The sequence below is a fragment of the Tiliqua scincoides genome, chromosome 6 (assembly GCF_035046505.1).
Source record: "Tiliqua scincoides isolate rTilSci1 chromosome 6, rTilSci1.hap2, whole genome shotgun sequence".
Classification (NCBI taxonomy): domain Eukaryota; kingdom Metazoa; phylum Chordata; class Lepidosauria; order Squamata; family Scincidae; genus Tiliqua; species Tiliqua scincoides.
This window is the reverse complement of record NC_089826.1, coordinates 15,101,695-15,129,430: the sequence shown is the minus strand read 5'-3', so window position 1 is coordinate 15,129,430 and position 27,736 is coordinate 15,101,695. Positions and strand designations below refer to the sequence as shown.

The following is a 27,736-nucleotide window of genomic DNA, read 5'->3' as shown; positions in this document are numbered from 1 at the left end:
GCTATTTAAATGGTTTGGAAAGAAACATCCTCTACCTGCAGTTTCAGAGGAAGCGCACAGAGGCAGCTTAGCAGCTTGTCGGCCGGATGAGATACACTGCACTTCAAATAATACCATCAAGAGTCTTCTGATCCATACAAGCAACCCAGTGGGCACAGAAACACTTGTAAAGGGGGATGATACGGAGAAATGGAATTCAGAAAAAGAATGATAAACATTGACAATGAACATAAGAAGAGCATCTTGGTCAGCTCTTTGGAAATGGAACGTGCTGTTGCTATGTTGTTTGGTATACAAAAACAATCAGGAAGTGGGGGCTGAATTCACTTAGGACAGTGATTTTCAACCTTTTCAATTTCATGGCACACGGAGAAGTCATTAAAATTGTAAAGGCACATCATCAGTTTTTTGACAATTGACAAGGCCCACTGCTCTGCTAACCAAGGATTCACATCCCCCAATGGCCCTACTAATATTTGACCTCCTCCAAACTCCTGCGGCACAGATGCAGACCATTCACGGCACACTGGTGTGCCATGGGACGGTGGTGAAAATTGCTGACTTAGGACAACAAAATCCTTGAGCCAGGCCTGATTTCAATAGTAAACTAACCAAACCAAGTATATAAAAAGTAGATCAATTCATAAGCAAAACCAGGCAATACTTTATGGAGCAGGTACAAGCCTTTGATTTCCACACACCCTTCTCCTGCAAAAAAACTGGAAACCTCTCCCTTTGCAGCAAGTGGTAGTGTGCTGTTTTGTCTGAGCCGACAAACCACGGCTTGCCAACAAACCAGGCTGGTAAGTCATAGCCTATGGGTGTACACAATCTGATTTTTGTAGTTAGCCATACTTTTACCGGCCTTTACAAAACAGTTATTATCCAGCTCATAAAACTTCCAGGTTTTAATGAGAGTGTCTGCTTGGTTAAGAAGTTCATGGCTCATAGAGTCGAAAGAATTTACAGCTCCTTCTTGCTCTAACTCACACTATACGTGGTGTTGCTTCTGAAAAAACAAATAAAAGTCCAGCTGATACTGCTGTGTGACAATGTTTTAGCTCTCTTTCCCAAGTAATTAAAGAATGCTGAGGTTCTTTCAGTGGTAGCAGGTTTATGAGATAATTGTTCATAAAGGAGGATCCAGCCAGTGGCAGTGGGTGCCTCCCACCGCTGTTATTTGAAAAGAAGTCTGGTAATTAAAATTAAGTTAAACCTTAAAGTGATATTGGAAATATATGCCTAATTTGCATGTTAGGCATCCACAAATTAGAACACAAGATCCTGTTTAAGAGAATGATAGAATTTCACAAAATTACATGGCTATTAAAAGTTGGTTATATGCAAAGAGGTATTCTGATTTACATAAGCAAATTTATTTCAATTAGCACATGCAAATGATAATTATATCAAGTCAAAACAAATTTTTGAGAGCTTATATAATTATGGAAAGCATTAATGAATCTTTCAAGTCTAAAGTCTTCAGTTTGAAGAGCTGCTGAGGAAAAAAAAAAAGAGGGAAAAAATGAAATCACTTCTATTTTTTAAGGCAAGTCATGAATGTGATACAGTTCCAAATTAGTTAATCAGCCTCTGTTATGACATGATCTGTGGACGTCCATGCAAATGGAGGAAATAGATTTCTGTGTCTCTAGAAGTGAAGCAAATGCTCAGGATAGAAAATACTTTGCTTTTCAAAGCAAAGGGTCAGGTTAAAAACTGCTTTTCTTGGAATATCTATCATTTTGCAAGGTGGACACTGGACAATGTCCTTTAAATCTCCGGGTAAAGAAGACAAACTACAGTCAGTCCTCATTATTCACTAGGGTTAGGTTCCTAGAAAACCTAGTGGATACCAAATTAGTGGATACTGACAGCCCAATCCTGAGCTGCCCAGCACAGGGGGCTGCAGTGGTGCCGAAAATGGCTACCTCTGCATTTAGTATGCCTCAGGCAGCAACCGCCACCTCCTTGGGAGAACGAGACTTTCGTCCCCTTCCCTGGGTAAAGCAAGCAGCCCCACAATGGGGTTACTCAATTCTGCAATGACCCAAGGGTTGTTGTAGAATTCAGAGCCTCCATGTTGGGTGAACAGCCTGACATGGAGGTTCAGGATCCAGTAGAGCGAAGCTCTACCAGTTCCACCTCCCTCCCACCCGCTCCCTCCCCCAGCATGCCTCCTCCCTGCCCTCTTCCCACCCTCCCTCCACCTCCCTCTGCCCCGGAACACCTCCTCCCCGCCTCCCATCATGCCCCCAACTACCTCTCCGCTGCCCGGTGGTCCAAGGGACTGATGAGTGGCGGAGGTCTGGTGTTCCACCAGTGCTAGCCCAGAGCCAGCCAGTGCTGGGCTAGCACCAGTACTCCACTGGTGCTAGGGAACGCAAATGCAACTTATGACATGTTTGCGACAGCAGTGAGCCGGCACGCACTGAATAAGATTGGGTCCTGAATCACTGAGCCTATGGGGGAAACGAACCTTCTTCACCATGCACTCTATGAACCTGAATCTTACTTTGAAGTCTATGGAACTGGGTGATAGTGAGGGTGCATCAACATCTCCGACATCTGATGCTTCCCCCTCTCTGCTGGCTTGAAAGATGCTGACCCCAACAATATGGCTTCAAAGGTCAGAGGTGGGGAGGGATTCTCTTCACCCTTCCCCTTCCTCCACCTATCTCTTTGCTCCTTCCCTGGGCTTGCACCAGCCACAGTAATCACAGATAACGAGAGCAGAGTCATGGATAAGGAGAGTGGCAATTCTGCACTCGCAGATAAGTGAATTCACAGATAAGGAACTTGCATATAAAGAGAACGGACTGTGCATTCAACTCTTCCTGCTCATTCCTTCTGTGGGGCTCACCCCTTCCTCCCTCATTCTGTGGAGCAGGTCTCCAGGTAGAGAGCAAGCCTCCACGGCAGGTGAGGGAAGGGCAAATAACAGGACTTTAGACAGAAAGAGAAGAAGTCACAGCTTTAGCAGAAGATTTATGAAGCAATATGTGAAATCCCAGTGGTGAATTGGCAACACTAGAAATATCTAATACATCACTGATTCTTTTTTTCCATTTCATCAACCACTTCTATGTATCAAGATGTAATCCTGCTATTCGTTCAATGGGAAAGGACAGTTGCATTTTTTCCCCTGCTTGTGAGCTTACTGAAAGGACTCACAAACACTCTGGTTCCTCAGCAAGTCTAGCAAACTGAGCTATATGGGTCAAAGGAGCCCTTAAGGTGATGGGTACAGTCTGAACACAGTCAGCAGCCCCGCAGAGCAATCCAGACCCACATGACCTGAGCCTTGGGTTCTGAGCTAGATCCACAGTCTAAACAATATGTCTTTGGGAGAAGCTGCTGAACAAATTTCTCATGCCTTCTTTTGCCTTACTCCCCCTCCTGCCCTGACTATCTGCCCTAGAACCTTGACCACCAGCCTGTCTTAGACGACAGCCTGACAGAGTTACTAGGAAGCAATTCATGGTTGCCAAGAGCAACCTGGCAAAAGCATTTGTATAAACCTCCAGCTTTTGCTATCTTGCAGTCCCAGGCAGGCAAAGAAACAAAACAGACCACCACTCACGACAGGTGGGCAGTGTTCACTTCGGTAGCTCAGGTGCTGTGCAGATCTGTCACATCCATTAATTTGAACCTTAGGTCAAGTCTTGGGTAGATTCTTTGGCATTTCCTTTAATTATTTTAGTTTTAAAAGAACATAATGACATGACAAGGTCCTTGTTTTACCATTTGTGAGATCTGAGCTAAGCACAGCCAAACAAGTTTTCAGAGTGTCGGATAATGATTGCACACATTCATTTTTCCCCCTGATATAGTTTTTGGCAAAACCAGCTATAAACATTACCTGGGAAATCCCAAAACTAACTCCCTCCTGTGTGACCAGCATGCAGTGGCTTTCCTGGGAGAGGGCAAGGAGGTAAATGCCAGAGGATGCTATGCCTCCAGGTGCAGCACCACCTTCCTTGTTCCTGCCGCTGCTGCCCGGGCCTTTCCAGGGACCTTCAGAGGGCCCGGGAAGCCATGCACAGCCACCCTGGCTCTCCAAAGGCCTTCTGAGGTCTCTGGAAGATCTATAAAACCCACTTCCAGTTTTTGGCCACGCTCCATCCTTCTGGTCCTCTGAAGGCCCCCGGATGGCCAGGTTTGCCAGTGCCAGCATGACTACTGTAATGCATGTATAGCTGTCAAGAACTTCAATTAGCACCTGCCTGTATCATCAGTGATCACTTTGGGAGAATGCATGAGACTTTAAGAATCTAGTTGGAGACTTCAGCCATATGCAAACCTCTCCCACTATCAGTGCTACAGATTGTGGATTTCTGCATATACTCTGCTCCAATATATAACACAGTCTTGGAAAAGAATGAACATGCCTGAAGTACATTTAACACAGCATTATTCCAACCATGAAAATAGTAAGAGATTGTTAACACGGCTAATGAAAGAAAACAAAGGAATGAAAATGGGAACAAGGTTATGGGAAAGGAATGGTGATCTGTAAAGACGGTCTATGAGGTTCCAGCTTTGATGAATGCTAAGGAAGTTTCTCTAGCTAAAGAATTAAATTGCATTGCCCATATTTGCATGCTCATTGTAGACCAGCAATGAGTAAAGTGATCTATTCCATACAAAACTGCTCTATTTAACTTAACGCTTCTTGAATAATGGCTGTTCCATTCCACCTTAAGCAGTCACAGAGGCAGTAAAGGGATTATTCAACACACATTTAAAACTCTCCCGATATTTAAACTTTCTGGTTATGTGGTTAACAGTGTTGTCTCCAACCACGTGAGTTAAAATGGTGATAAAAAAAATATTATTGCTAATGCTAGCTATGGTTTTGATCCTTTAACTTTAGCCTTCCTGTGACAATCTGAACACATTCCAAGTCCGAATTTGAGCATCAGTGGTGCATGAAGAAGGAACGCTGATGATATAATGTGACAATACAATATTTCCAAAATGAATCTATCCATCAAGAATCCAATAAATTACTCAGGTGCATTATGCCAGCACTTTTTTTACGTTTTGTTAGTATTCATCAGATGAAAGAAGACAGCACTTGCGTACATGCAGTATCATTCACTGTCAGCAATGCAAAGCAATAAAACACTAGGCTAATAAGTCATGAAGAGAGCTGGATAAAATGTGTTGTCTCTTCAACAAGTGCAAAGAACTTATGTGCAATTATGCATGCCCAGTGACAGTGAGCTATTCATCTTTGTTGAGATTCCAGGAGGCCTAACTCTCCATTTTCATAGTTAAGAGTCAGACTACATAAGGAGAAAGCATTTAACCCTTTGCCCTCATACCTTCGTCCAGATGAAAACGTTCCCCTCCGCTGTATAACTCCCTTTGGGTGTGCCATTCTCTTTGGATGCATCCCCTTGTTTTTGGATAGGCTTTTGCACAAGGGGAAAGGGTTAAATGTCTCCATTCCAATAACTGTGGTCCTTGTCAGGGGGTTGGACAAGTGGCCTTTTCCTTTAAGAGACTTTTAAGCTGATTGCCAAGTAGAAGATGCTAAGCTGTCCAGGTGTGGTTCATTGCTAATTTGGAGTGTAAAACCTGGGTGTGGGTTTACAGAGAAGGCCAGCAGAGAAGGAAGCTTGGGTTAGTGGTCCTTGTGCTGGAGCATGTTAGAAGGAGTACTATGTGGCTGACTGTCCTGTAATGTTGGTAACTCTTAGTAACCTGTTAGGTAAGCTAGCCCAACCTTTCTTATTTTAAATGCTACTGTAAATGCATAATATTAATGTTTATGGAGCGACAAGTACTCTCTTAAGTACTAACCTTTTCTTGTAATAAAGTTCTTCTATTTTGAAGATTAAGTGCAATACTTTTTATTGCCAAGGGAATGTATTTCAAAAGAACCTGGGTGCTTACGGTGTTATAAGTGGGCCACATTATCCTCAAGGTGGATTAGGCTGGTGAAAGAGGGTGCCTAGGTGCCATCCTGCCAGGGTCTGGAATTTCCCCTAATCTCTCCCCGATTCTCTGGGTGATAATCATGACAGTTGTGCTAACTAACACATTTAACATTCCATATAACATATAGTTGGACCTCTATTCAAATGTAAGGGAAACTATGCTCCCATTCCCTTTATGTTACCTGGATCTCACCCAGGCCCACTGGTGGTTTAAACAAGAAATGTTTTCATAAGAACGATTTAGAAAGAAACTTAAACCCATCATTCCATTAAAGCCATGGAACTTAGATTTTAAGCAGCTAATCCTCTGATCAAAAAGACACGTGCAACTTCAGTGGTGCATATATGGTTTATCTGCCAGCCTTGGTTCAGTAGCACGCTATAAAAATTATGTAAAGCAGGTCTGTTCAGTTTACTCTCACCTGGCCCAACTGTTGTGAAAGGTCACCATCAAAATCAGACAGATAGATTTATGATGGCAAACATACTGTCAGCGCAATATGGGCTGTAAGCACTGGCGGAACACAACCTACCTTTACTGTAGGCCAGGGGTGCTCACACTTTTTTGGTTCGAGAGCTACTTTGAAACCCAGCAAGGCCCGGAGATCTACCAGAGTTTTTTTTACAATGTTCGCGCCATCATAACATATAACATTTATATGTACAATGTATGTTGGTGTACCTTGAGCCCCACTGAGTATAACAGGACTTGCTTCTGAGTAGACATGCCTAGGATTAGGCTGTGAGGCTGCAATCCTAGCCACACTTACCTGGGAGTAAGCCCCATTGAGTACAATGGGCCTTACTCCCGGCGTTTCCTCCCAGAGGCACCTGAAGGGGGGGGTCGGCCCTCCGCGATCTACTCATTTTGCCTCGCGATCTACCGGTAGATCGCGATCCACCTATTGAGCACCCCTGCTGTAGGCACATGGTTTGCAAGTGCATGCTTTTAAAATATTAATAGCAGTGGGATTTGCATCTCATAGATTGGGACTGCAACAGGGGAAGAGGATTTACCATCTTGCCCTGATCCATATTCTCCTCCTCTTGCTATTTGGCAAGGGGGGAACTCCTATTGACAGAAGCAAGAGTACCTCACCCCCCCTTGACAGAGTGAGGGAGGGGATTCAGGACCACACTGAGAAGTATGATTAAAGCCCTTCTTCTCTACTGCAGCCCTGATATACGACAGACCAAATCCAGTTGCTGTTCAATATCAGAAAAGCAAACATGCAGTTGCAACATAAAGCAAACTTTCCCCTTAGGACATCTGAGCTTGGATTTCACACCAATACTCCCAGGACAACACAACAAACATTAGAGCTTCCCCATCCATGGGCAATATGATTCTGAGCTCCAAGATTCCACATCAAGTACAGAAACTCCCCGATTCACTGTCTTCCCTTCTACCACAGAAATATTAACAGCTAAAGTTAACCTTCCTAATTGAGGTTTCTGATGCATTATCTATTCAAAATCTTCCGAGGCTGCTGATTTACAGCCAAAAGGATAATTATTTTAGTATAACTTTTGACAGTTAGCTGAACCGCTGTATATTTTAAGGAGACAAAAACATGATTCTTGCTGTATGCACATAATATGCATATTCAAACACACAAAGGAATGCATTGGAGTTTTATGCACCACTTGACTATTCACTTTGCTACACAGTTAATCAGAAGTATTTATTTCACTTATGAATCACGTTTTCCCCCTTACAAAATGCTGATGGCTGCATTATCCTCATACTGTAATAAAGTACTCAAAATAACTTCCATTTATTTTGGGAACATGCTGAGACTTTTTTTAAAAAAAGAAATATGTACAGTCATAAACTGGAAATGAGCATACCCAGTTTACAACACACACACAACCACCAGCAAACAGGTATCAGCCTGGGAAACAGAATGCGGTGTGCAGAGCATCTTGGTACATGCCTTTTCATGCCATTCAGGCCTTTTCTCCTACTTCCACTACCACAGCTTCAAGGCCTAATCCTAACCAGGGCCAACCCACAGTATGCAGCACCACCAACACAGTGTGTGCAGCATGCTATGGGCTGGCCAGGAACCGGACAGCCCTGAAGAGCTAGGTAAAGATTTTTTTTTTTTACTTACTTGTCCATAGGCTGCCCAGTACCCAAAAGGTCTCCTCAGACCTATGCCAGCTCTTTGACTAGTTGAAGTCTGAGGAGACTTTGGACTAGGCAGAGACAAGGAGGTTAAGATTCAACAGGCACTGCCGCTGCCAAGATCCAAACACACTCCACCCCAGCCCATTCTGCTCCCCTTAAATAGCACCACTGCCAAGTTACCCACAACACCGGCCAGTCTGCAGGCTGCTGTCACCCATACGCTGCTTGCTAGGATGCCATGCCAACAACCTGCATGGCACAACATCAGATCACAAGATTCACCCATCGTACAGCGTGGAAAGGATTGGGCCATTAGAGAGCCATGGTTCTCTTGTCCAGAGAAGAAACAGGGAGGGAAATGGGATAGTACTGTGGCAATCAGGAGAGAAGCAGTAGGTGTTCTGGGGCAACGAGTGAGAAGGGAGGATAATCAGGAGAGAACAGAGCATCTTAGGTGAGTGGAGTTAGAGTGGATTGATCCATTATTTGTCACTTAGCCCACTCTATAATATATTAGTAGATCTACTGTCACAGGAAGCAATTTTTGTAACATGACTGACAGTTGAAGTAGTTTAGAAGCGAACAAAACTTATTTCACAGTTTCAATTTCAGAGTGAGACAGGCAATAAAAAAATTGTTTTCGTTTTTAAGCTGTTGGCTATCACATTATTTTCAACTCCAGCTAACAGTACCAAGGAAATGAAGCTCAATCCATAAAATCACATGCTGTGAAATGTCACAAGATTCATAGTTTTCAGGCACGAAGAAAAACATATTCTTCCTCATGACATCTGAACTGTGGGGCACGTTTCATAAAGTTGTGCACAGGGTTGCCTTGGTCACAAAGTCTTCCTAAAGTGCAAAGTATACACAGTTCTGGTTTTGTGATGTCAGAAATTTCTGAACTCTGAGTTTCCACCTGGCACTGAAGACTCAGGTCATGTGTTCTGGCAGTGACTGCCAAAAAATGGCCGTAAAGATCAGCAACCTGCCAGAGCGCCAGGATTGATCTCTCATGAAGAACAGATGTTATGTACCCTCTCTTCAAGACTAAACCGCCACCAGACAACATAAAGATTTCCACAGATGAAAAGGAGGCCTTACAGAGGCTGACACCAAGAGAGTCACACATCACTTAGCGATAACACCAGGTATCTGTACGGGGAAGTTCGAAAAGGCAGTATCTTTTGTATATCTTTTAGCAAAGGTACAGAGATTTCAAACACTAGGAAGAAGGATGAAGTTCCTCTTCATTAAAGGGAAATCAGACTTGGAATAACTTATCTGAATTTTCCTGCATGCTTTGTCAAGCGATAGATATTTCTGGGAAGTAGTAAATCACTCATTTTGCCCAAGAGTCATTGTATATCACTGAAGCACACATTTTATGAGCCAGCAACCAAAAACGAAAGGGAAGCAGAATAAAGTATAGGAAATTGAATCTAGCTATTCAATCATTCAAAGGCATCCAAAAGAGAAAAGCTACACGATGTGTCTAGAGGGCCTATGATTGATGAGCTATAGGTTGACATGCATTCTCTTAAAAAAGGGAATTTGAGAAGTGTTTATTCACTTTGCAGCTACAGAAACAGAAAGCAGTATCCAATAATAAAAGGATGTTCATAGGAAAATGTGGTAAGTTGTACAACACAGAACTCAAACTATTCCTGTGACTAATTGGCAGAAAAGTTAATACTGTATCCCAGGAATTCTCTTTGAAGAATAAGTAGTTCTCAAAGTAGTTACTTTGAAGTAAAGTAGTTCTCCAGTGTTTGGATTACACTAGGAATACAGTCCAAAGTGTGCTCTCCCTAGTTTAGTTTATCATCCCACCCTTTGTCTAAAGAATTCAGGGCATTCCCTCTTATATCCTCTCATGACTCCCCACCCTCATCCACACAAAAATCCAGGGAGCTGGCTTAGGTTGAGCTATACTGACTGGCCAAAATCTCATCCACAATTTTCATGGCTGAATGGAGACTGAGACCTGGGGTTTCCCAATCCTAGCCCCTATATTACTTGTATAACTATGGGCACAATCCTAACCCCTTACGTCAGTGCTTTCCAGCACTGCAATAGCAGTGCCAATGGGACATGTGCTGTATCCTGTAGTTGGGTGTCACTCATGGAGACCTCCTCAAAGTAAGGGAATGTTTATTCCCTTACCTCCAAGCTAAATTGCCCTTAAGTCAGTGCTGGAAAGCACAGACATAAGGGGTTAGGTTTGCGCCCTATATTATACAAAAGATAAATGCTTCACTTTAGTAACATTTTCACCATAAAACAGGATTCCAGTTCCCATTCAGAGGAGGAAACCTATAATCGGTGGTCGCTAAAATGGGGACCGCTGCGCATCAGGAAATGCTTACCTTTCTGCCATGGAATTGCTGTTCCAAACCACCTATCTCCCCAAAACTACACCCCAGCCAGCTGTGTCTGCCCAGAAGTCTGGGTGCAATTGCTGTTAGGGTGACAGAACTCAGAGTTTCTGGCAAAGTTTCGGGGAGATTGGTGGTGCAGAACAGTGGCTCCTTGGCAGAACAATAAGTGCTGTTTAGCCAAGGGATGGATTGAGCGATGGATCTGGCCCACAGCCAGAAAAGCCCTGCTATTAAGTAGAATATCCATATTATCTCAAGTCCCATAGTAGACCATAGGACCATTCTTTTTTGCCATAGGAAAATAAGAAAGACTGTAACTAAGATAATCCCTTCCCCCCAATCTCCTTTCGTCCTATTCCAATATTTCTGAAAAGCTAGGACTGGAAACCCAATGAGATTGTCTCATTTTTCATACTATTTTCAGATAAGAGCATGAAGTTCTACCCTGTTAGATAAGACCAAAAGTTTGCCTACTTCGTCATGTTCCAAGAGGAACATTCAGGTGAACTACCAAAGAGGCAGCTGTGTAAGGCTGCAATCTTATGCACATGTAACTTGGAAGTAAACCCCATTGAACTCAATGTGTTGGTTGGCAGGGTTTTTCTGTGCAGTGGAGCAACTAGGGTTTGCGTCACCCGGTGCAGGAGGCCAGCGCATCACCCCTATGACGGACCTCCTCTCATGAAGTGATGTACCATCGCCCTGCCCCAATGGTTTTTTGGCTATAACTTTTGATAGAGTAATTTCAATGCCGTTTGTTTCATTGCATTCTTCATGACATCACACATCAATTGATAGAGACCATTACGGTATGGTACACAATCCCCTCTGGAGAACTACAGAGTTCATCAGTGCTGTAACCATGGTCAACATCCAGCCTTAGGAACAAGTTAACAAGGATTTCCCCTTGCCACCTAGCTTGAAGCCCTAAAATCAGCTATCTCCAAATTGGAGACTGCTGTGCACCAAAGCAGCCTTCCCAGCATAACCGCAGCTTACCATTCCACAGGGGAGCCTCTTATCTTCACGCCTGATCTCCCCCAAACCTCACACTAGCCAGCCATGTCTGCCTGGAAATCCAGGTGCAAAGCCTGCTGGGGTGATAAGCTCTGTTCACATGGGGGAGGGTTTAGCACCGCCCATAGTTTGGAGAGCCCTGCCTAAAATGACTGTACTGCCACCTTCACTGGATGCATTTAGGATTAGTTGAATAAACTGAACCAAGCACACTTGAATGGGATTCCCACTAATACTGTAAAGAACCATCCAATATATATTCAAAACACTTAAATAAGCTACAGAGACTATTTTCTTTCTTTCTCATATCCAAAGCTGGGATATGAACCCCCAAAGATTCTCTGCAAAACTCAAGTCTACAATGACTTAACACACTGCAATAAGGTGTCATTTTCCCCTCATCTAACATGCAGCCTCCCAGAACTCACTGCAATTGTCTAACTATATATAACATTTCCGTTTGTTCCTCACCCCCACAACAACGTCTGACACTATGAAAATGAGAATCTATTCTTAACCTTATGAATGTATGCATCCACTTTGCAAAGATGCTTTAGGTTTCATAATGGAAGTCAACACCAAAAGAAAGTAGAATGAGGCACTTAATTGCTAGAAGTCCTAGCATAGGTTTTGCATAAAAGCAACTTATTTTTGCTTCCTTTTACTTTTTGAAGGTAAGTGCATGATAAGAGCATATTCCTTCTTCCCCTTCTGCTGCCAGTTTTACGGTCTACAACAGGTGGGCAGATCTCAGGCTTACAGGAACAAATTTGCTGTTTACTAGAACACTGAGGTTTCCCAAGTGGAACCAAGCACAAAAGAATGTTTGGGGTGGGAAAGAATGGTGTGGCCATACATTTAGAGTTAAGAGATGGGTACACTGGAGCATGTACTCAACCAGTTTTTAGTACCAGTACCACGCTCACAATTCTTTCACACAAAAATCCACCCCTCATTTTCCAATAAGATTTCTTCATTTCAGTTATCTAATTTCAAAAAAGGGAAGAAAAAAGTTTTTAAATTATCATATATCAAGAGACACAAACCCTTGATGAACTACTGGAAACCATCAAGAAGCATACCAGCAGGTCCCAATGTACATTCCACCCACACCTGAGCTACATGCTTCATAGCAGAACTAGAGGGAATTTACTAGAGCCATAATTTTACATGGATTGCAGGCTGTGTGTGTGTTTCTGTCTGTCTGTGATGTGAGAATCAAATCCTGCAATCCTAAACACACTGTCCTGGGAATAAGCCCCACTGAATACAATAGGACTTACTTCTGAGTAGTCAAGACTAGTATTGCACTGTCAGTGTCCAGAATCCTTTAAATCAGTGGTTCTCACACATTTCGTATCGGGACCCACTTTTTAGAATGAGAATCTGTTCAGGATCCATCGGAAATGATGTCATGACCGGAAGTAAATTTCACAATCCTAGGCTGCAATCTACCCACACTTACCCAGGAGTGACTATCATTGTTAAAAGCATATACGTAGTAGCCTGTTAAAAGCACAGATCTGTAACATTTCCCCAAATGCAGTCACATACCAGTTTAATATATTAAAAATAAAATATTGCAATGATTCCCCTGAGGGCTGGGGATAAGAATAGGCCCTCAGTTTGGCTGCACTTGTCGTAAGAGGCGACTAAACAGCCACCGGGTAGATGGGACTCGTTAGCCTGGGAAGGCAGCTCATCTGAGATAAGGAAAACTCTGATCCCAAACCTCCACTGCCTTGTGGCTACATCCAGTTATGGAAAAGGCTTCAGGAGTCAACCTCGAGACAAAATCCGGAGCCAGAGTCCCTGAGGCAGTTCATGGCTGAACACAGTCACGTTCTGGCAACTCCTGCGACGCCGCTGGAACCAACCATATTGGCTTCTGCCTTTCCATTGGACCATTTCAGCGACGTGGAGAGGGGGGATTTGCTGCATGGGTAACAGTCTATCCTCCATATCTACTTTACCCAGGCTTCGCGCACTGGAGAGGACACTCTGTTCCAGAGCACTATTCAGAGCGCGATACCATGGTCTTCCGGGACTGAAAGATGCCAACAAGAATTGTAATGAATGGGGACCCACCTGAAATTGGCTTGTGACCCATCTAGTGGGTCCCAATCCACAGTTTGAGAAACACTGCTTTAAATAATATCTGAAGGAACTGAAACCATTTGGCTGCATCCACCCACATTTCAGAGGAACCTGGTTGTTGGCTAATAGGCAAGAGACCATCTTGCAAAAAATGCCTGTGATGCAAGTATGGGTTTTCTTTCTATCCTGGTATGCTAAAGTGATTCTCAAACTTTTTCGTACTGGGACCCATTTTTTAGAACAACAATCTAGCGGAAATGTCATTAACCCGGAAATGATATCATGGTGACATAAACAAATAGGAAAATTTTAACACCCCCATATGACAAAATTAAATCAATTCATTAAGTAAATTAAAAGTTTACAATAAGTATAAAAATTAATGCAAAATAAAGAGCCCTCCTAACCCTCCAAAGCAGTTGCTGATCTGTTTAAAAAAAAAAAATCCCCAAACATTCCAATCTTTGCAATCCTATCCACACTTACCTGGGAATAAGCTCTATTGGCTACCATTTTTAAAAGCATATACACAGTAGCCTGTTAAAAATACAGATATCTAACATTCCCCCAAATGCAGTCACAAACATGGTGGCATCAAGTCTAAGATATTAAAAATAAATACACACTGAAATGAATGGGGACTCACTGAAATTGGCTCACAACCCACTTAGTGGGTCCCGACCCACAGTTTGAGAAACACTGCTCTAGCAACATGAGATCCTTCTCTTTCTAGAAGTACACTGACAGTGAATATTCAGTAATTGTAGGAATGTGTACATTACTTGCAACACAAGCTCCCTCACAGAATGACTCTCAACCAGCAGTGGCCATTAAGTGGCCATAATCTGTTCTTCCAAAAATATGAAGTGACACACTAGAGGTAAAGAATGCGCCTTGATGCAGCCTGTCAAGTTGAATCATGTCCATGTTATATCCTTTGCAAAATGGCCGACTGCAATTCTGGCCAGCCACATCTCATTCCTTCACCTTATCTTTCCTCAGCTGTCCCTCGTGAATGCCTCTTGTTGCCATGAACACACTTGCTGGCATGTGTCCTGTCCCACATGGCTCTCTTTTACAAACGTGCTCGCCTGTTTCCATGGATACCCCCATCTGGAAAATGTTTAGTTTCCCTTTCAAAAGAGAAGCACCTTCACCTGTCTCAGGAGACAATGTAATGTCATTGACTCAAGGCGCTTGTTTTAATAAAGCGGGGGGGAAACAGCACAACTCCAGAGCTTACAAAGACCCTTCCGTCTAGCATTCACTCTTGGAGGAATGCTCGGGCTTCTGGTATTGCAGAACCATTGGAGTCCCTCTTTCAAAAACCTCAGAACAATTTCCAGCCACCAAGACCCAATTCAGACATACAGGCACGTCGTGGTGCACACATTTAATCCAATACAAATCCAAATCCTTGTAGACATTGTTCTATGAACAGCACTGGGTAGAGCCCTGCTGGATCAGATCAAGGACTCAGGAAGGCAAGCAGCCTGCTTATAACACAAGTGCTTCAGCAAAGCCCACAAACTGCACTTGAAGTCACTGTTGCCATAAAGAAAACATTCATCACTCTTATTCTAGATTTGATCTCTTCTGGATTATACCAGGGCTTATTACTTTAGCAAATTTGGCATTTATAGGCTCTTCATACAGATTATAACTCCATTTTTCTTGAATGTGAAGGAAGGCGATCTATCTCACATCAGTGAAAACTAAATATTCTATTACTACAAAATGATTCAATGCAGGCAAAAATTGCTAGGACTCTGAGTGAATTCCACAGTATAATTTAGACGCCGGATGTGAGTAAATTAAACGCTCGGGGAAGGAGGCGAGGCATATATTGGAGGTCATTTGATTAGTACCGCTTCTTATCTGAAGACGAAACAGGAGAAAGATATACACTGAATCAATGCATTCCTGCATACTGCTTACAGAGTATATATGACAGAGGCAAAAGCCAGTCTAGGAGGAAGGTTTTCTTCCAGCTTTTCTAAGCACAGAAGTTTCTCTGAGATGTTAATTAAAATATTTGTTTAAGAGCAGATGCAAAGCTCTTTTAGGTATTACATTTTGATGTTGGATACAGTTTAATATGCTATTACTTAATAAAAAGCCTTTCAAATATTGATCTGCTCCACTCCTCTATGTGCTAAGGCATTTGTGCAAAGCAATTTCTTTCATACTTTTAACAATGCCTTTGCAAATAGTCTTGATCGGGCAGTTTACTGGTACATAGTTTTAGTCAGCCAAAGCCATATGGGACGAAGTTTCAAGTCTGAATGGGGCCTTAGTATCTTACTGCCACTTGTTTCTGTACTTAGCCCTCTGTGAAAAAGGTACTAGAGCAGTGCTTCCCAATGCTTAAGCACTGGGACCCACTTTTAAAAACAACACTCTATTGGGAACAACCCAGGTTTGGTTGGCAACCTTCAGTCTCGAAAGACTATGGTATAAGCCTACAGCACCCAGTATTCCCAGGCAGTCTCCCATCCAAGTACTAACCAGGCCTGACCCTGCTTAGCTTCCAAGATCAGACAAGATTGAGCACATGCAGGGTAACAGTTGCTGCAACCCAGGTTTATGAGATGTTTAAAAAAAGAAGACATCTAGAAAGACATTATTTATTTATTTATTTATTTACTTACAAGTACTAATATCTCTCCCCCAAAGATGCTCAAACATTTATCTCCCTAAATTTGCACATGCTTGCAAACAGTAGGAGCTTAGCTTTTTGCAGGGCAGTTAGCAGCTATCTTGCGAACTGCAACTCTTTGCAGGATAATTAGCAGCTTTATGATTTTTGAATAGCCTCAGGGTTTGAGGCAATTAGTTATGTGATCTTTCCATCACCTTTATTTTCATTGGAAGCTCTGCTCAGATGCTGCGGGACCCACCAACTATTGGGTTGCGACCCACCATTTGGGAACCACTGTACTAGAAAGACTAAGAGCCCAATCCTATCCAATTTTCCAATGCCTGTGTAGCCATGCCAATGGGGCATGCATTGCATCCTGTGATAGGAAGGCAGTCACAAAGGCCTCCTCAAGGTATGGGAACATTTGTCCCCCTTACCTTGGGGCTGCACTATGGCTACACTGGTGCTGGAAAGTTGGATAGGATTGGGCCCTGAGGCTGCAATCCTATACAGGTCCAGCCTATTTATACACAGACTTTTTATACATGGATTTGACTCAACACCAATGGCCCCTGCAAATGAGAAGAAATGTGCTGATCCCTAAAAAAGGGAAAAATGCATCCCTTTAAAATCAGTTTAAAAAAACTGAACAGTCCTTTAACAACAGCCTCCTTAATGAGAGAAAGAGAGAGAGGGCAGTTGGCTGACAATCCATCAATCCTTCTCTCTCCAGGCAACCCCTCCCTTCCCCCCCAGCACATGAAAGAAAGGTGATGACTTTGCATTGGTGAAGGGAGGGGCTGAGTGCACTGACTGATGGATTGTCTTCTTAATGACTCTTATCTTACATCGAAAAGGTCAGCAAGGCTGCTTTAAATGACCATAGCAAAGAAACTTTGTTTTTTAAATTGATTTGCTATAGTGGGTTTTTTGCCATCCATGTGAGTGCTTGGAATGGAACCCACGCAAATAATGAGGCTCAACCTGCACATGGGAGTAAAGGCCCTTACCTGGGAGTAAGGGCCACTGAACACAATGGGACTTACTTCTGAGAAGACATCCATAGGCTTGTGCTGCTAGTTCATGCTGTGATAATAATTAAAACAAGCACTTGCCATTACAACAAAATCCACTGGAGTGGTAAGACAGCACCATTCAAAAGACCAAGAAACATTCAGACTGCAGTACATCAGCTCTGTTACACAGAATTCTTCCTCAAGCTGGATGTTTAAAAAAAACTGAAATGGGGAATGAGCCCTGTGTTAAGTGCTGTCTTCAGTATGTTTTCATCTCAAGATAGTAATGGAGGAAATTCTTAATGGCTCATTAAGTTAATATTTCAGGTGATACAGAGACATGCTGGGAGTATTCTATGAAACAGCCTGGCTCAACCTGCACTTTTTCCAGGCAAAACCGAGAGCAGCAGGGACTGGCAGTGAAGAAATAGCCAAACAGCAATGGTGACAGTAGAGACAGCCAGAGCCATTCAGAAAACTACTTTTAAAACACAGCTGTTGAGCTCAGAAAGGATTGTTTCAAAAGAACGCTGACAAGTTTTTTTTTTCCTAAAGCACTCCTCCTAATTAAGAACTTAATCCAAAGCAGTTTTAGGTCAATGGAAAGATTTCTTTCTAATTCAAAAGGAAAATCAGAAAATCATGGTTTAAGCGAATCAAAAGCAAGAGCTTCATGGATTCATATGGTTTGCTCTCATTCACTTCTTGGTTCACTTTGATGCAAAAGGTGCCTCACTGTATACAAAGAGAAGCACAGCTTAGAAATTCACTTTTATTTAATACCTGGTTAAGCAGCCTGAAATGATACAGCTCTGCTGAAATATATCACAGTTAGCTGAATGTAAGCTAATTGTGGTCTAATGAAGCCATTCATTAACTGCTCTGAATGCAAGGGTCATCCCAGTAAAGCAGTTCAGGGTTGGAAAGTACACATACTGTACAACTATCAAGCTTGCATCATGCTGATGCTGTTCAGTATCCAGAAGATGAGTCACCAAGGAAAGAAAGATGCTTTTTATCAGACCAAAAATGTGCTAACATAAATTATGCACAAGAGTATGGACCATCTTGGGTATGCAGTATTTTTCAAAACATGGGTTGGAATCAACTAGATGGGTCAAGTCAATTTCAGGTGGCTATTGTAGCATCTAGTTCAGCCACTGAAAGTACAGAGCTGAAAAGGGTACAGAGCTGCTGGGTAGTGTGGGCTCCCAGTGGGAGAAGGGCATGGTGCTTTGCCCTGAATAGATGAGACACTAGGATGAGGGAGCTGTGTGGTTGGAGAAGGATCCAAGTCTGTTCTGCTTTGACTTCTGAGCTGGAATGTTTGACTTCCAAGCTATGCAAAATAACAGTACAAGCATGCGATGTAATGGGACATTTGGCTGACCATGGCTTAGGTTTGAAGACTAAATTGATGTTGCCACTTCTGGTCATGAGTGAATATAAGCGATTTAGTACCCATATATTAAGGAAATCCTTATTATGGATTGGATTAAAATAAAGATGCATGGGAAAATCCCCCGATGGGTGGCGCTGTTGGAAGCATATACCCGACCAAGTTTATTAGAGACAACAAAAATAATCAGATATGAAAATTTAGTGAAGGAAGATGGGAAATTAAAGACAAAAGAAAAATTGTCAAGGCAAGGTGTGGAGATGGATTAGTGGACTCACCTACAATTAGATTCAAGATTTGGGAGAGATAAACAAGAAGGTTTCTATATGGAACAGACGCCATTTGATAGACTATTGCTAGAAACAAAAGAAAAATATATCAAAAAAAAGTATATGTTTTTATTAGACTTTGAAATGCAAGAAGAAACAGTAAAACAATGTATGATAAATTAGGCACAAAACATAGGCCATAATATCACAATAGATCAATGGGAACAGATCTGGAAATATAATATCAAACTTACTAGCACAACAAATTTCAAAGAAAATGTATATCAAATGTTTTATAGATGGTACATGACACCAACAAGATTGGTAAAAATGAAACAGAATATATCAAATAGTTGCTGGAAATGCAAATGTTCAGAAGGAACATTTTATCACATGTGGACATGTAAAAAAATGCAAATTTATTGGAGGATGATAAGAAATTAATACAAGAGATTGTTGGATTTACTATTCCGCTGAAACCTGAATTATTTTTGCTCAATATTACTTTAGATGTTATAGATAAAGAAAACCATGTGTACCTAGTTATTATGATTTTAACTGCGGCAAGGTTTTTATATGCTAGATATCGGAAGGACTTTAGAATACTAATGAAAGATGAATTAATAGAGAAAATAATGAATGTGGTGGAAATGGACAGACTGTCAGAAATTTTGGACCAACAACGAAAACCAACACAAGTGGACCTTTTTATCCTTGGTTGAAAAAGAACTTTTAGAAATATATGACAGGGCATTTAGATGATTGTATTATATATACACACATTATATTTGATATGATATGATAGATGAATGACAAATGAAAAATGATATTAAGAGGTAAATTCAGAAGAGGAAATTGCTTAGGAGATATGTAATGATTATTAATTTTAGTGATATATAATAACGATATATGATTTCCTGCACCCTTTTTTTGTGTATGTAGTGAAGTATGTTTTTTTTTCTTTCGTGTTATGTGTTACGTGTGTTTGTTTATATTTGTTTTTGGAAATTAATAAAAAAAATTTTTTTAAAAGGGACGGGGGAAGTGCTACACAAACTGGTGGGTCGTGACCCACCAGTTTGAGAACCACTTCTGTATATGATGTACACCAGGGGTGCTCATTATGTCGAACACGAGCTACCAGTCAATCTCCAGGCGAAATGAGTCGATCGCAGGCTTCTCTCCCGTCCACGCATCCCTAGGAGTGAGCCCCTGGCAGGCTTGTGAGCCCAGGGAGTGAGTCCAGGGAGCCTAGGGAGTGAGCCTTGGGAGGGAGCCCAGGGAGTGAGCACCTGGCAGGCTCCTCCCTGGGAGAGGAGACGCTGGCAGGCTTTTCCCCCGTCCACGCATCCCTGGGAGTGAGCCCCATTGACTCTACTGGGGCTGACTTACCTTTCCCCTGTTTTTGCACTGGTATGTATGGAGATTTGCCCCCCCCAACTTCCATCTGTTGGTTCTGTGTGCAAGGGGTTTTGCACTGGTCTTGCTGTGATGTCTATATAGAGATCTTCCCTCCCCCACACCTTTCCCCTGCTTTTGCACTGGTCTGTATAGAGATCTGCTCCCCCCCCCCCAACTTGCATTGGAATCAAGGAAGATCTGGCGAGGAGGTAGATGTGGTGTCAGCAGTGACCCCTTTAAGAGTAAGGCCTGGGCATCCAGCAGAGTGTGCTGCACAGCTGCAGCCACTTGAAGGCAATAGGGCCCTCAGGGATATAAGAGCACCTGAGGCAGGAAGGGCTCCACTTATTTATGTGAGTCAGCCTTTTCCTACATGAAGATCATTAAGTCCAAGTACCGTTCCACCATGACTGATGAACATTTGGAAGTGTGCTTGAGGCTGGCTGTCAGCAGCTACTGTCTGACTATGCATCCTTGGCTGAGTGGAGTGGCCAAGCACCACTGCTTGTAGCACTGCATCTTCCCCTCACTCCAAAACAGCCTATGAGGTTAGCACAAGGGAGCTCTGGGGCCAGGCTTCATTAGCAGAGAGTTGGACGCTGGAGCAGAAGGGAGGGGCAAAACGAGGAGTGAGAGTGGCAGGCAGAATAAGCATGGGAAATAAGTATGAAGACCAAAAGGAGGTTTGTGAGACTACATTGCAAGAACAGAAGGTTTGTGAGAAGCATTGCAAGAACAGGAGGAGCAGTAGGAAGAAGAAGGTATGTGGACAGTGGCTGGCATGTCTTGACTTCCAGCCCGAAGGTGGCCACTCGCAGACACCATAGCAAAATTTTAATCTGAGGCTTCCCAATGTGCACTTTTAGGCTGCAATCCTAAACATCTGTAAGTAAGCCTCAGTGAACATAATGTGATTTAAGAAGTAGCTCTTTCCTCTTAAAGAAGTGAAGACAATGAACTTGACAAATGGGGAAGCTTAGCAGAAGGTGCAGACAAGACAAGGATGGAGGAGATAAAAGGATCTTCATGAATTGCATATACTCCACATCTCTTTTTCCTCTACAGGGACCTTTCACTCTTCCCCTGGGGCCCTACTGCATGGCCATTCATCTCTTTCAAATCACACTCCAAAAGTCATTGCTCCTCTGCTTATCACTTATATGCCAAAGCTTCAAAAGGAATTTACATATATCAGCTCATTAACCCCAGCAAAACTCGGAGGAAGCAAAGCATTATCCCTGTTATTATACATGTATAAAACAAAGCAGAAAGATTAAGACACATGCCCAGGAGAATACAGGGCATCAGCACTGCTGCCAAGATTAGAATGTGCATGTCTGGCTTCCAACCTTCTGCTCACACTGTATCTCTGCCATGGTCTATTTGCTCTATTGGACTGGAAAGAGATTTCATTTGAAGAACACCATGTTATTTGCATGACAGTAGAATCTAAGAGGGGGGAACGAAGGGGAAAGAGTGAGTCTTAGCCAGTGTTCCAAGAACCATGCAACCACTCCAGCATGCCGAAGGGAGTTTTGGCCTCATGCTTCTGAAATGTGCCATATGGCAAACTGCTTCTGAATGTGAGATCTTCAAAAGCAGCTTGAGAAATGCCATGGTGGGGGTCTGTTGTTAACAGATAAACATCTCTACAGGAGGGCCCAAGAAGGTTAGGTTCACCTAAAGAAGTTGCTCTCTAAACACATGCCATTTCTTTTGACATTTGGCAACTGCAAGAGGAATTTTTTTCCCTCTATCTGGAGAAGAGAAATAGGAATTTGAAGATACATAAAGGTGATTGTTGTCCAAAACACTGATTCAGAACATTTTTCTTCCCAGGCAACTTCATCCAACTGATGAAGTAGAGCAATAACCTATGTCAACTCCGATTACGGAGGAGGCAGTCACACAAGTGGGCTTTTGTGACTTGCATTCTGAATCAAACCATCCAAAGCTCACAAACTGCACCTTTTGGGGGGGGGGGGTCAGTGGTGGTCCTTGGTTTTTCTCTGCCTAGGGCTACCTCCCACTTTGCCACCCCACCCCCTGACCCCAGAAGTAATTGCAGTGACATCATCATGGCCCAGAGGGGCATCCGCGCCAGGAGTGGCTACATCTCCCAGTGCAATGCCGCTCTGGGCTGCTGCTTCTTTCCTCTCCTCTTATAAAAAAAGGCGAGAAAGGGGATGGCCCAGAGCAGTTTGGAAACCATGGCCGAAGTGGATTCAACTTGCAGGGCTGCGGGGGGGACGACGACAAAGTGAATGTCGTCACCCTCGCAGGGGTGGTGCCCACAGCATTTGTTCCCCTTGCCCCCACCAGGTACACCACTGCAGGGGGCGGCGGCAATGTGCTCCATTCTGATCACAGACAAGGATAGGAATCAAAGACATGGCCACAACAAACAATTGCCCAGTAATAAATAGCAAAACATCTTTCTATATAGCTTCTTGTTTGCTAACTATATTTGCTCATTGCAATGACACACACAACCCAATCCTGTCCTCAAGATATGCCAGTTTATCTCCACATACACCAGTACAATTACAACCCTGCCAGTACAGAAGCCCACCCACCAACAGATGCACCACCACATACAGAAGTGGATGCTGGCACAGGACCAGAAAAATACAGCACTGATGTAAATACAGCACTTGGTTCAGATGTTGCTTGGACATCAAGTACAGCTCTGCCGACAGAGATGCCAAAATGGGAAGGAGATTGGAACATGATGGGAGAGGGATGTAGAAGAAACTAGGAGTCAAAGGACACTGAATCCTAACCCTCTTCAGTCAATGGATGTACCCCCAACACCAGAAAATGCTATGCCAACAACATAAGTGGTGTGGATAAGAGCAAACCCATAAAGGACTATGAGGAAGGGAAAAACAGCAGAAAATTGCAACTCCTGCCACTACCACCACATCCACTTTCCTATGATGGAGGGTAAGATACAGACTACATTTGGCACCCAATCACAGCACAGCAAGCCCACTACTAAACCCCCTACTAGGAAGACAGCTCAGATTATCAGACATGGAGAATAGGGCTATAATTCCCTGGTCTCTCAAGGGAGATTCCCTTTGGTAATGGGAACCATGGTGAAAGGGCAGTTTGTACAGACAACCCCTTGTCTTTCACAATGTGTATGGTAAGATATGTATTTTGTTAACTCTTTCGTTCTCAGAATTCTTACTGCAGGTATTCTGCCCTTGGAAGTCTTCACACACAAGCACCCAACTAGAACCTCTACACATCATCACCCCTACAGGGGAAGGACAGTGCACCTTACACAGGTAAGCAAAGCGGGGCAGAGGATCTCATGCTGCAATGTACTGATGCTGCATCTCCCTATCGTGTTTCTACCCACTCCTCCTGATCCTCCATTATTATCACACATGCCTCTGCTAGCAACTGTGTTGCCTAATCAACTGTTCCTCTTGCAACAGCATGGCAGGGAGTATATCTCTGTGTTTCTCCTTGCTCCCCACAGGCAGCTGTCCCACAGGTGAAGGCATCATGCAGACACCTATAGCCTGCCTGCAGTGACCAGTGTGACCACAGCTGCTGCTTAGAGATGTTGATGACCTACTCATTACATACAGAACACTTGGGACAAATATTCCTTTGTCCCAAGGAGGCCTCTGGAGGCCAAATCTCCCCCATGGGATGTAGCAGACACCTTGTTGGTGGCGCTGCATCACCTTGCAAGGGTTTATGGTGGATTGGGTTGTCAGTCTACCAATTGCACTGCCACTTGAATTCAGCTGAAACTGCACATACTGGAGAAATTGCACATTGTTTTGTTCCCTGCACAGGGGTTTTCATCTTTCCACCCAGAAGCCCTAGAAGGTAACTGTTCCAACTATTCCCTTTTGCTGACTCTTCAAGGTAGAAACCATTTATTCCATGTCTTTGCTACTTACCAGTAAAAGGGCTGTGATCCAAGCCTGTGACCAAGGTACAGTCCCTCACAGTATGGTCACAGGGAGCAACTGAGGGTGTAACAAAGTCACTTTCTCAACTTGGTCATATTTTCATAGGGCACAGTTGTTGTTTTTTAAAAAAATGCTATATTAAAAACAGAAGTAGTGTTTCCAAAAGTGTCCAACAAGATGCAAATTGAACAATGAAAGTCTCCCTGATCATCTAGTAGAGCAGGGGTGCTCACACTTTTTTGGCTCGAGAGCTACTTTGAAACCCAGCAAGGCCTGGAGATCTACCAGGGGGGAAGGAAGCGTCTGACAGACACCCCCTTTAATGTATGGAGCCCCTGCTGGAGTCTAGTCAGTTTCGTCAGTTTTGTTGCTGCATGCCTGAAGAGCAGCTAAAGTGTCAGTTTCAGTGTCAGTTTAGTGTCAGCTAAATATGTCAGTTTCGTCTAGTCACTAGACGAAACTGACATATTAACAGTTTGGAGAGACAGGGCTCTGCGATCTACTCATTTTGCCTCTTGAGCACCCCTGTAGTAGAGCAACTGAAATGACTGAGTATCCTGTAATTGAATATCTGTTTTACAAGACAGACAGCATTTCTTCAAAAAAGTATAAGGTATAAAGGCCAAATGAACATTTGTCTGCATACAGAAGCATGTATGTGGGAAGATAGGGGAAAGGATTGTGTATCTCCTCAGGCTTCTACCTCTGATCTGATTTCCCCTCCGGAAAGTGCTTTCTGTTTTTCTTTTCCTCCGTAAGAAACAAGTTTGTCCCCAAGTAACATATGCTTAAGGCAGGTGTTGTAAACCTTTTTGTGAAAAGGGGCCAGGTGTTTGACAATGACATAATCAAGTCACCACCGAACTTCCAGGTTGCTGAGCTCCCAGAAGTGGCTGCGCAGAGCTCAACTTGGAAGGCGAGGCCTCCCTCCTAATTTGCCATGTGCCGGATGCGGAACGGTGGAACCACCTGCCCAGGCTTGCAGAGTCCCTGAGCTGCTGTGAGCTTGGGCCACTCCCAAACTGAGCTCCACATGGATAACTTTGGGTGGCAGGTCGGATTTAGCCCATGGGCCACAGTTGGCAAACCCACAGCTTAAACTTATGTACATACTCTTATTAGCAGTCAGCATAACACGTGAAGCAACTGATATGCATTTCTGCATTGGATTCAGTGGATAAACTCACGTTAACTACAACCACAAGTAGTCAAATTCACACAAAAATATGCAAATCACTCTGACAACAAAGTAAGCAAGGAATCTCTCTTACAACCCTATTCTCAAAACAAACCTAGTTGAGTGTAGTGGGGAGGGGAGGAGGATCATGGTGGCTGACCCTGCCTGCTGGCTGATCTACATGTGTTCACTAGAAAAGCTGCATGGAACCAACACTTCTTCAACTATCCACCTGCACTCAATTGCAGGGTGGGAGCCCTATGTATGTATGGTTGTACATGCATTGACTTCATGTAGTCATTTGAGCAAACATGTGTAGATGTTCTGGTCAAGCTAACCATTCTGGTCCAGGCAGTCAAGCAAACATGTGTAGATTTGGTCTCTACACATGTTCACATAGAAAGATTATGAGAATACAGCGATCATATTATGATTTCCCTACCGAAGTTGTTCTTATTAATTAAATCGCAGCACCTGCACAGTTGGTTCTTTACAAAGAATGAGATGATCCTCTCCTATCCTGAAGAGCTCACAATCTAAAAATAGACACAAAAGAAAACAGGGAAGGGGAGGTAGGTGAAGAATACACGACTATCTCGTGTACATTTTTAGGCTTATGTTGAATTAATCCATATTGCCATCTGATTGCTGCTTTTCTCAACACGCCTTTGTGCTACCATTTTACATGGCATCAAATATTGAGAACAGTTGTGGGGGGGGGGGTTTGGTTTGGTTTTGTATTGAATTTCAACTTGAAAAATGTTCTGAAAACAAGGAAAGAATTCCCTACTTGGGAGCTATTCAAGAGATATTTAGGAACTCATTATGCAGTGGCGCTCTGCATGAGAAATTTAATGAGCTGTAAAGGGGGCAGAAGGGGTGGAAACAACCCAGGAGTACTATACTTGCACCTTCTTAATTTTAGGACTTAGACAAAGCACCATTCTGTTAAATCCATTAGCACCATCACATCACATTGATAGGTGTTACACTTCTCATGTACTTTTTAAAACGAGGCTCATTTATGGTGCACAGTCATTGCAAATTAGTGCTCTCTCTCTCTCAGAGAATAACAGAAAAGGCTGGAGCTGATTCATCACGGCTTAACAAACTCCTTGAAATTAATCTACATAACACAGTTTACTTAAACTTTATGGGGGAGGGAAGGATAGGAAAAATAAAACTCATTGCTGCTAATGATTTCCTCTCTCATTGCTGAACGAAAATTAGAAAAATAGTACTGCAATTAGCCACATAATCTATAAACAGATTCCTCCCAGAGCAGCCATTCCCAAACGTACGGTGGTCACAGCACCCTTCTTCCATGGTGCCCTATCATGGCAGCAGTCACGCAAGTCTCAGCCAGGCCAAGATGGCAGCACCCTGGAGAGCCAGAAAAAAAGAGACTGCCGAGAACATCCTGTGGCTCCCCTTTGAGATTGCCTTGGCATCTTGGAGCACCACAAAGCAGTTTGGGAACCACTGCGTTAGAAACTGGACGGGGGACCTTTGCAAGCTTTCTAAAGGAAAAGTGGAATATGAGTTAATAAACACAATAATTGAGGAATGTTCCACACATTGCCAGGAAGTGCCAGAAGAGATGGAACAAATGTGCATTTGAGTTCCCATTTGGGAGATAATCTGCAATAGAGGAATTTTGACTCTATCCAGGCACAGGATCAGAATATCCCTAAATTCCTCAGCTGGGAATGGCAAGAAATGTATAAAGCTAGTTGCCATTTTCATACTGATGACACCCAGTACCAACCCTCCCATCTCCCCTAGTGATTCCATGTAAATGTTAAAAAGCGCAGGGAACAAGATGTAGCCCTGTGGCCAATGGCCACAGTGTCAAGCAAGGCCCCCCCCTCCATGACCTTCTGGAATCTCTCCTCCAGGACACAGTCATCCCAAAGCGGTGTCTGTCAACCCCATCCCCATGAAGTGGTAGAGAAGGATACCTTGGTCAATGGTACATAAGAAAAGCCCTGCTGGACCAGGTCAAATGTCCATCTAGACCAGCTTCCTGTATCTCAACAGTGGCTCACCAGATGCCTCTGGAAGCACATGAGACAACAAGAGACCTGTATGTTGTTGCCACTCCCTTGCACCTGGCATTCTGAGGTAGCCTACTTCAAAAACCACGAGGCTGCACATACCCATCATGGCTTGTAACCTGTGATGGACTCTTCTTCCAGAAATTTGTCCAATCTCCTTCTAAAGACATCTAGGCTAGATGCCATCACCACATCCTGTGGCAAGGAGTTGCATAGATTAATTACACACTGGATAAGGAAGTATTTCATTTTGACTGTTCT

At 43.2% G+C, this 27,736-nt stretch overlaps 1 protein-coding gene and 1 pseudogene across 2 annotated transcripts in view; both read right to left on the bottom strand.

Annotated features, from left to right (window-relative positions):
* GRID2 (glutamate ionotropic receptor delta type subunit 2) overlaps positions 1–27,736 on the bottom strand; it is a 997,958-nt gene that overhangs the window by 920,542 nt on the left and 49,680 nt on the right. The window lies entirely within an intron of this gene.
* Positions 16,037–16,156, bottom strand: LOC136656160 (5S ribosomal RNA; annotated as a pseudogene).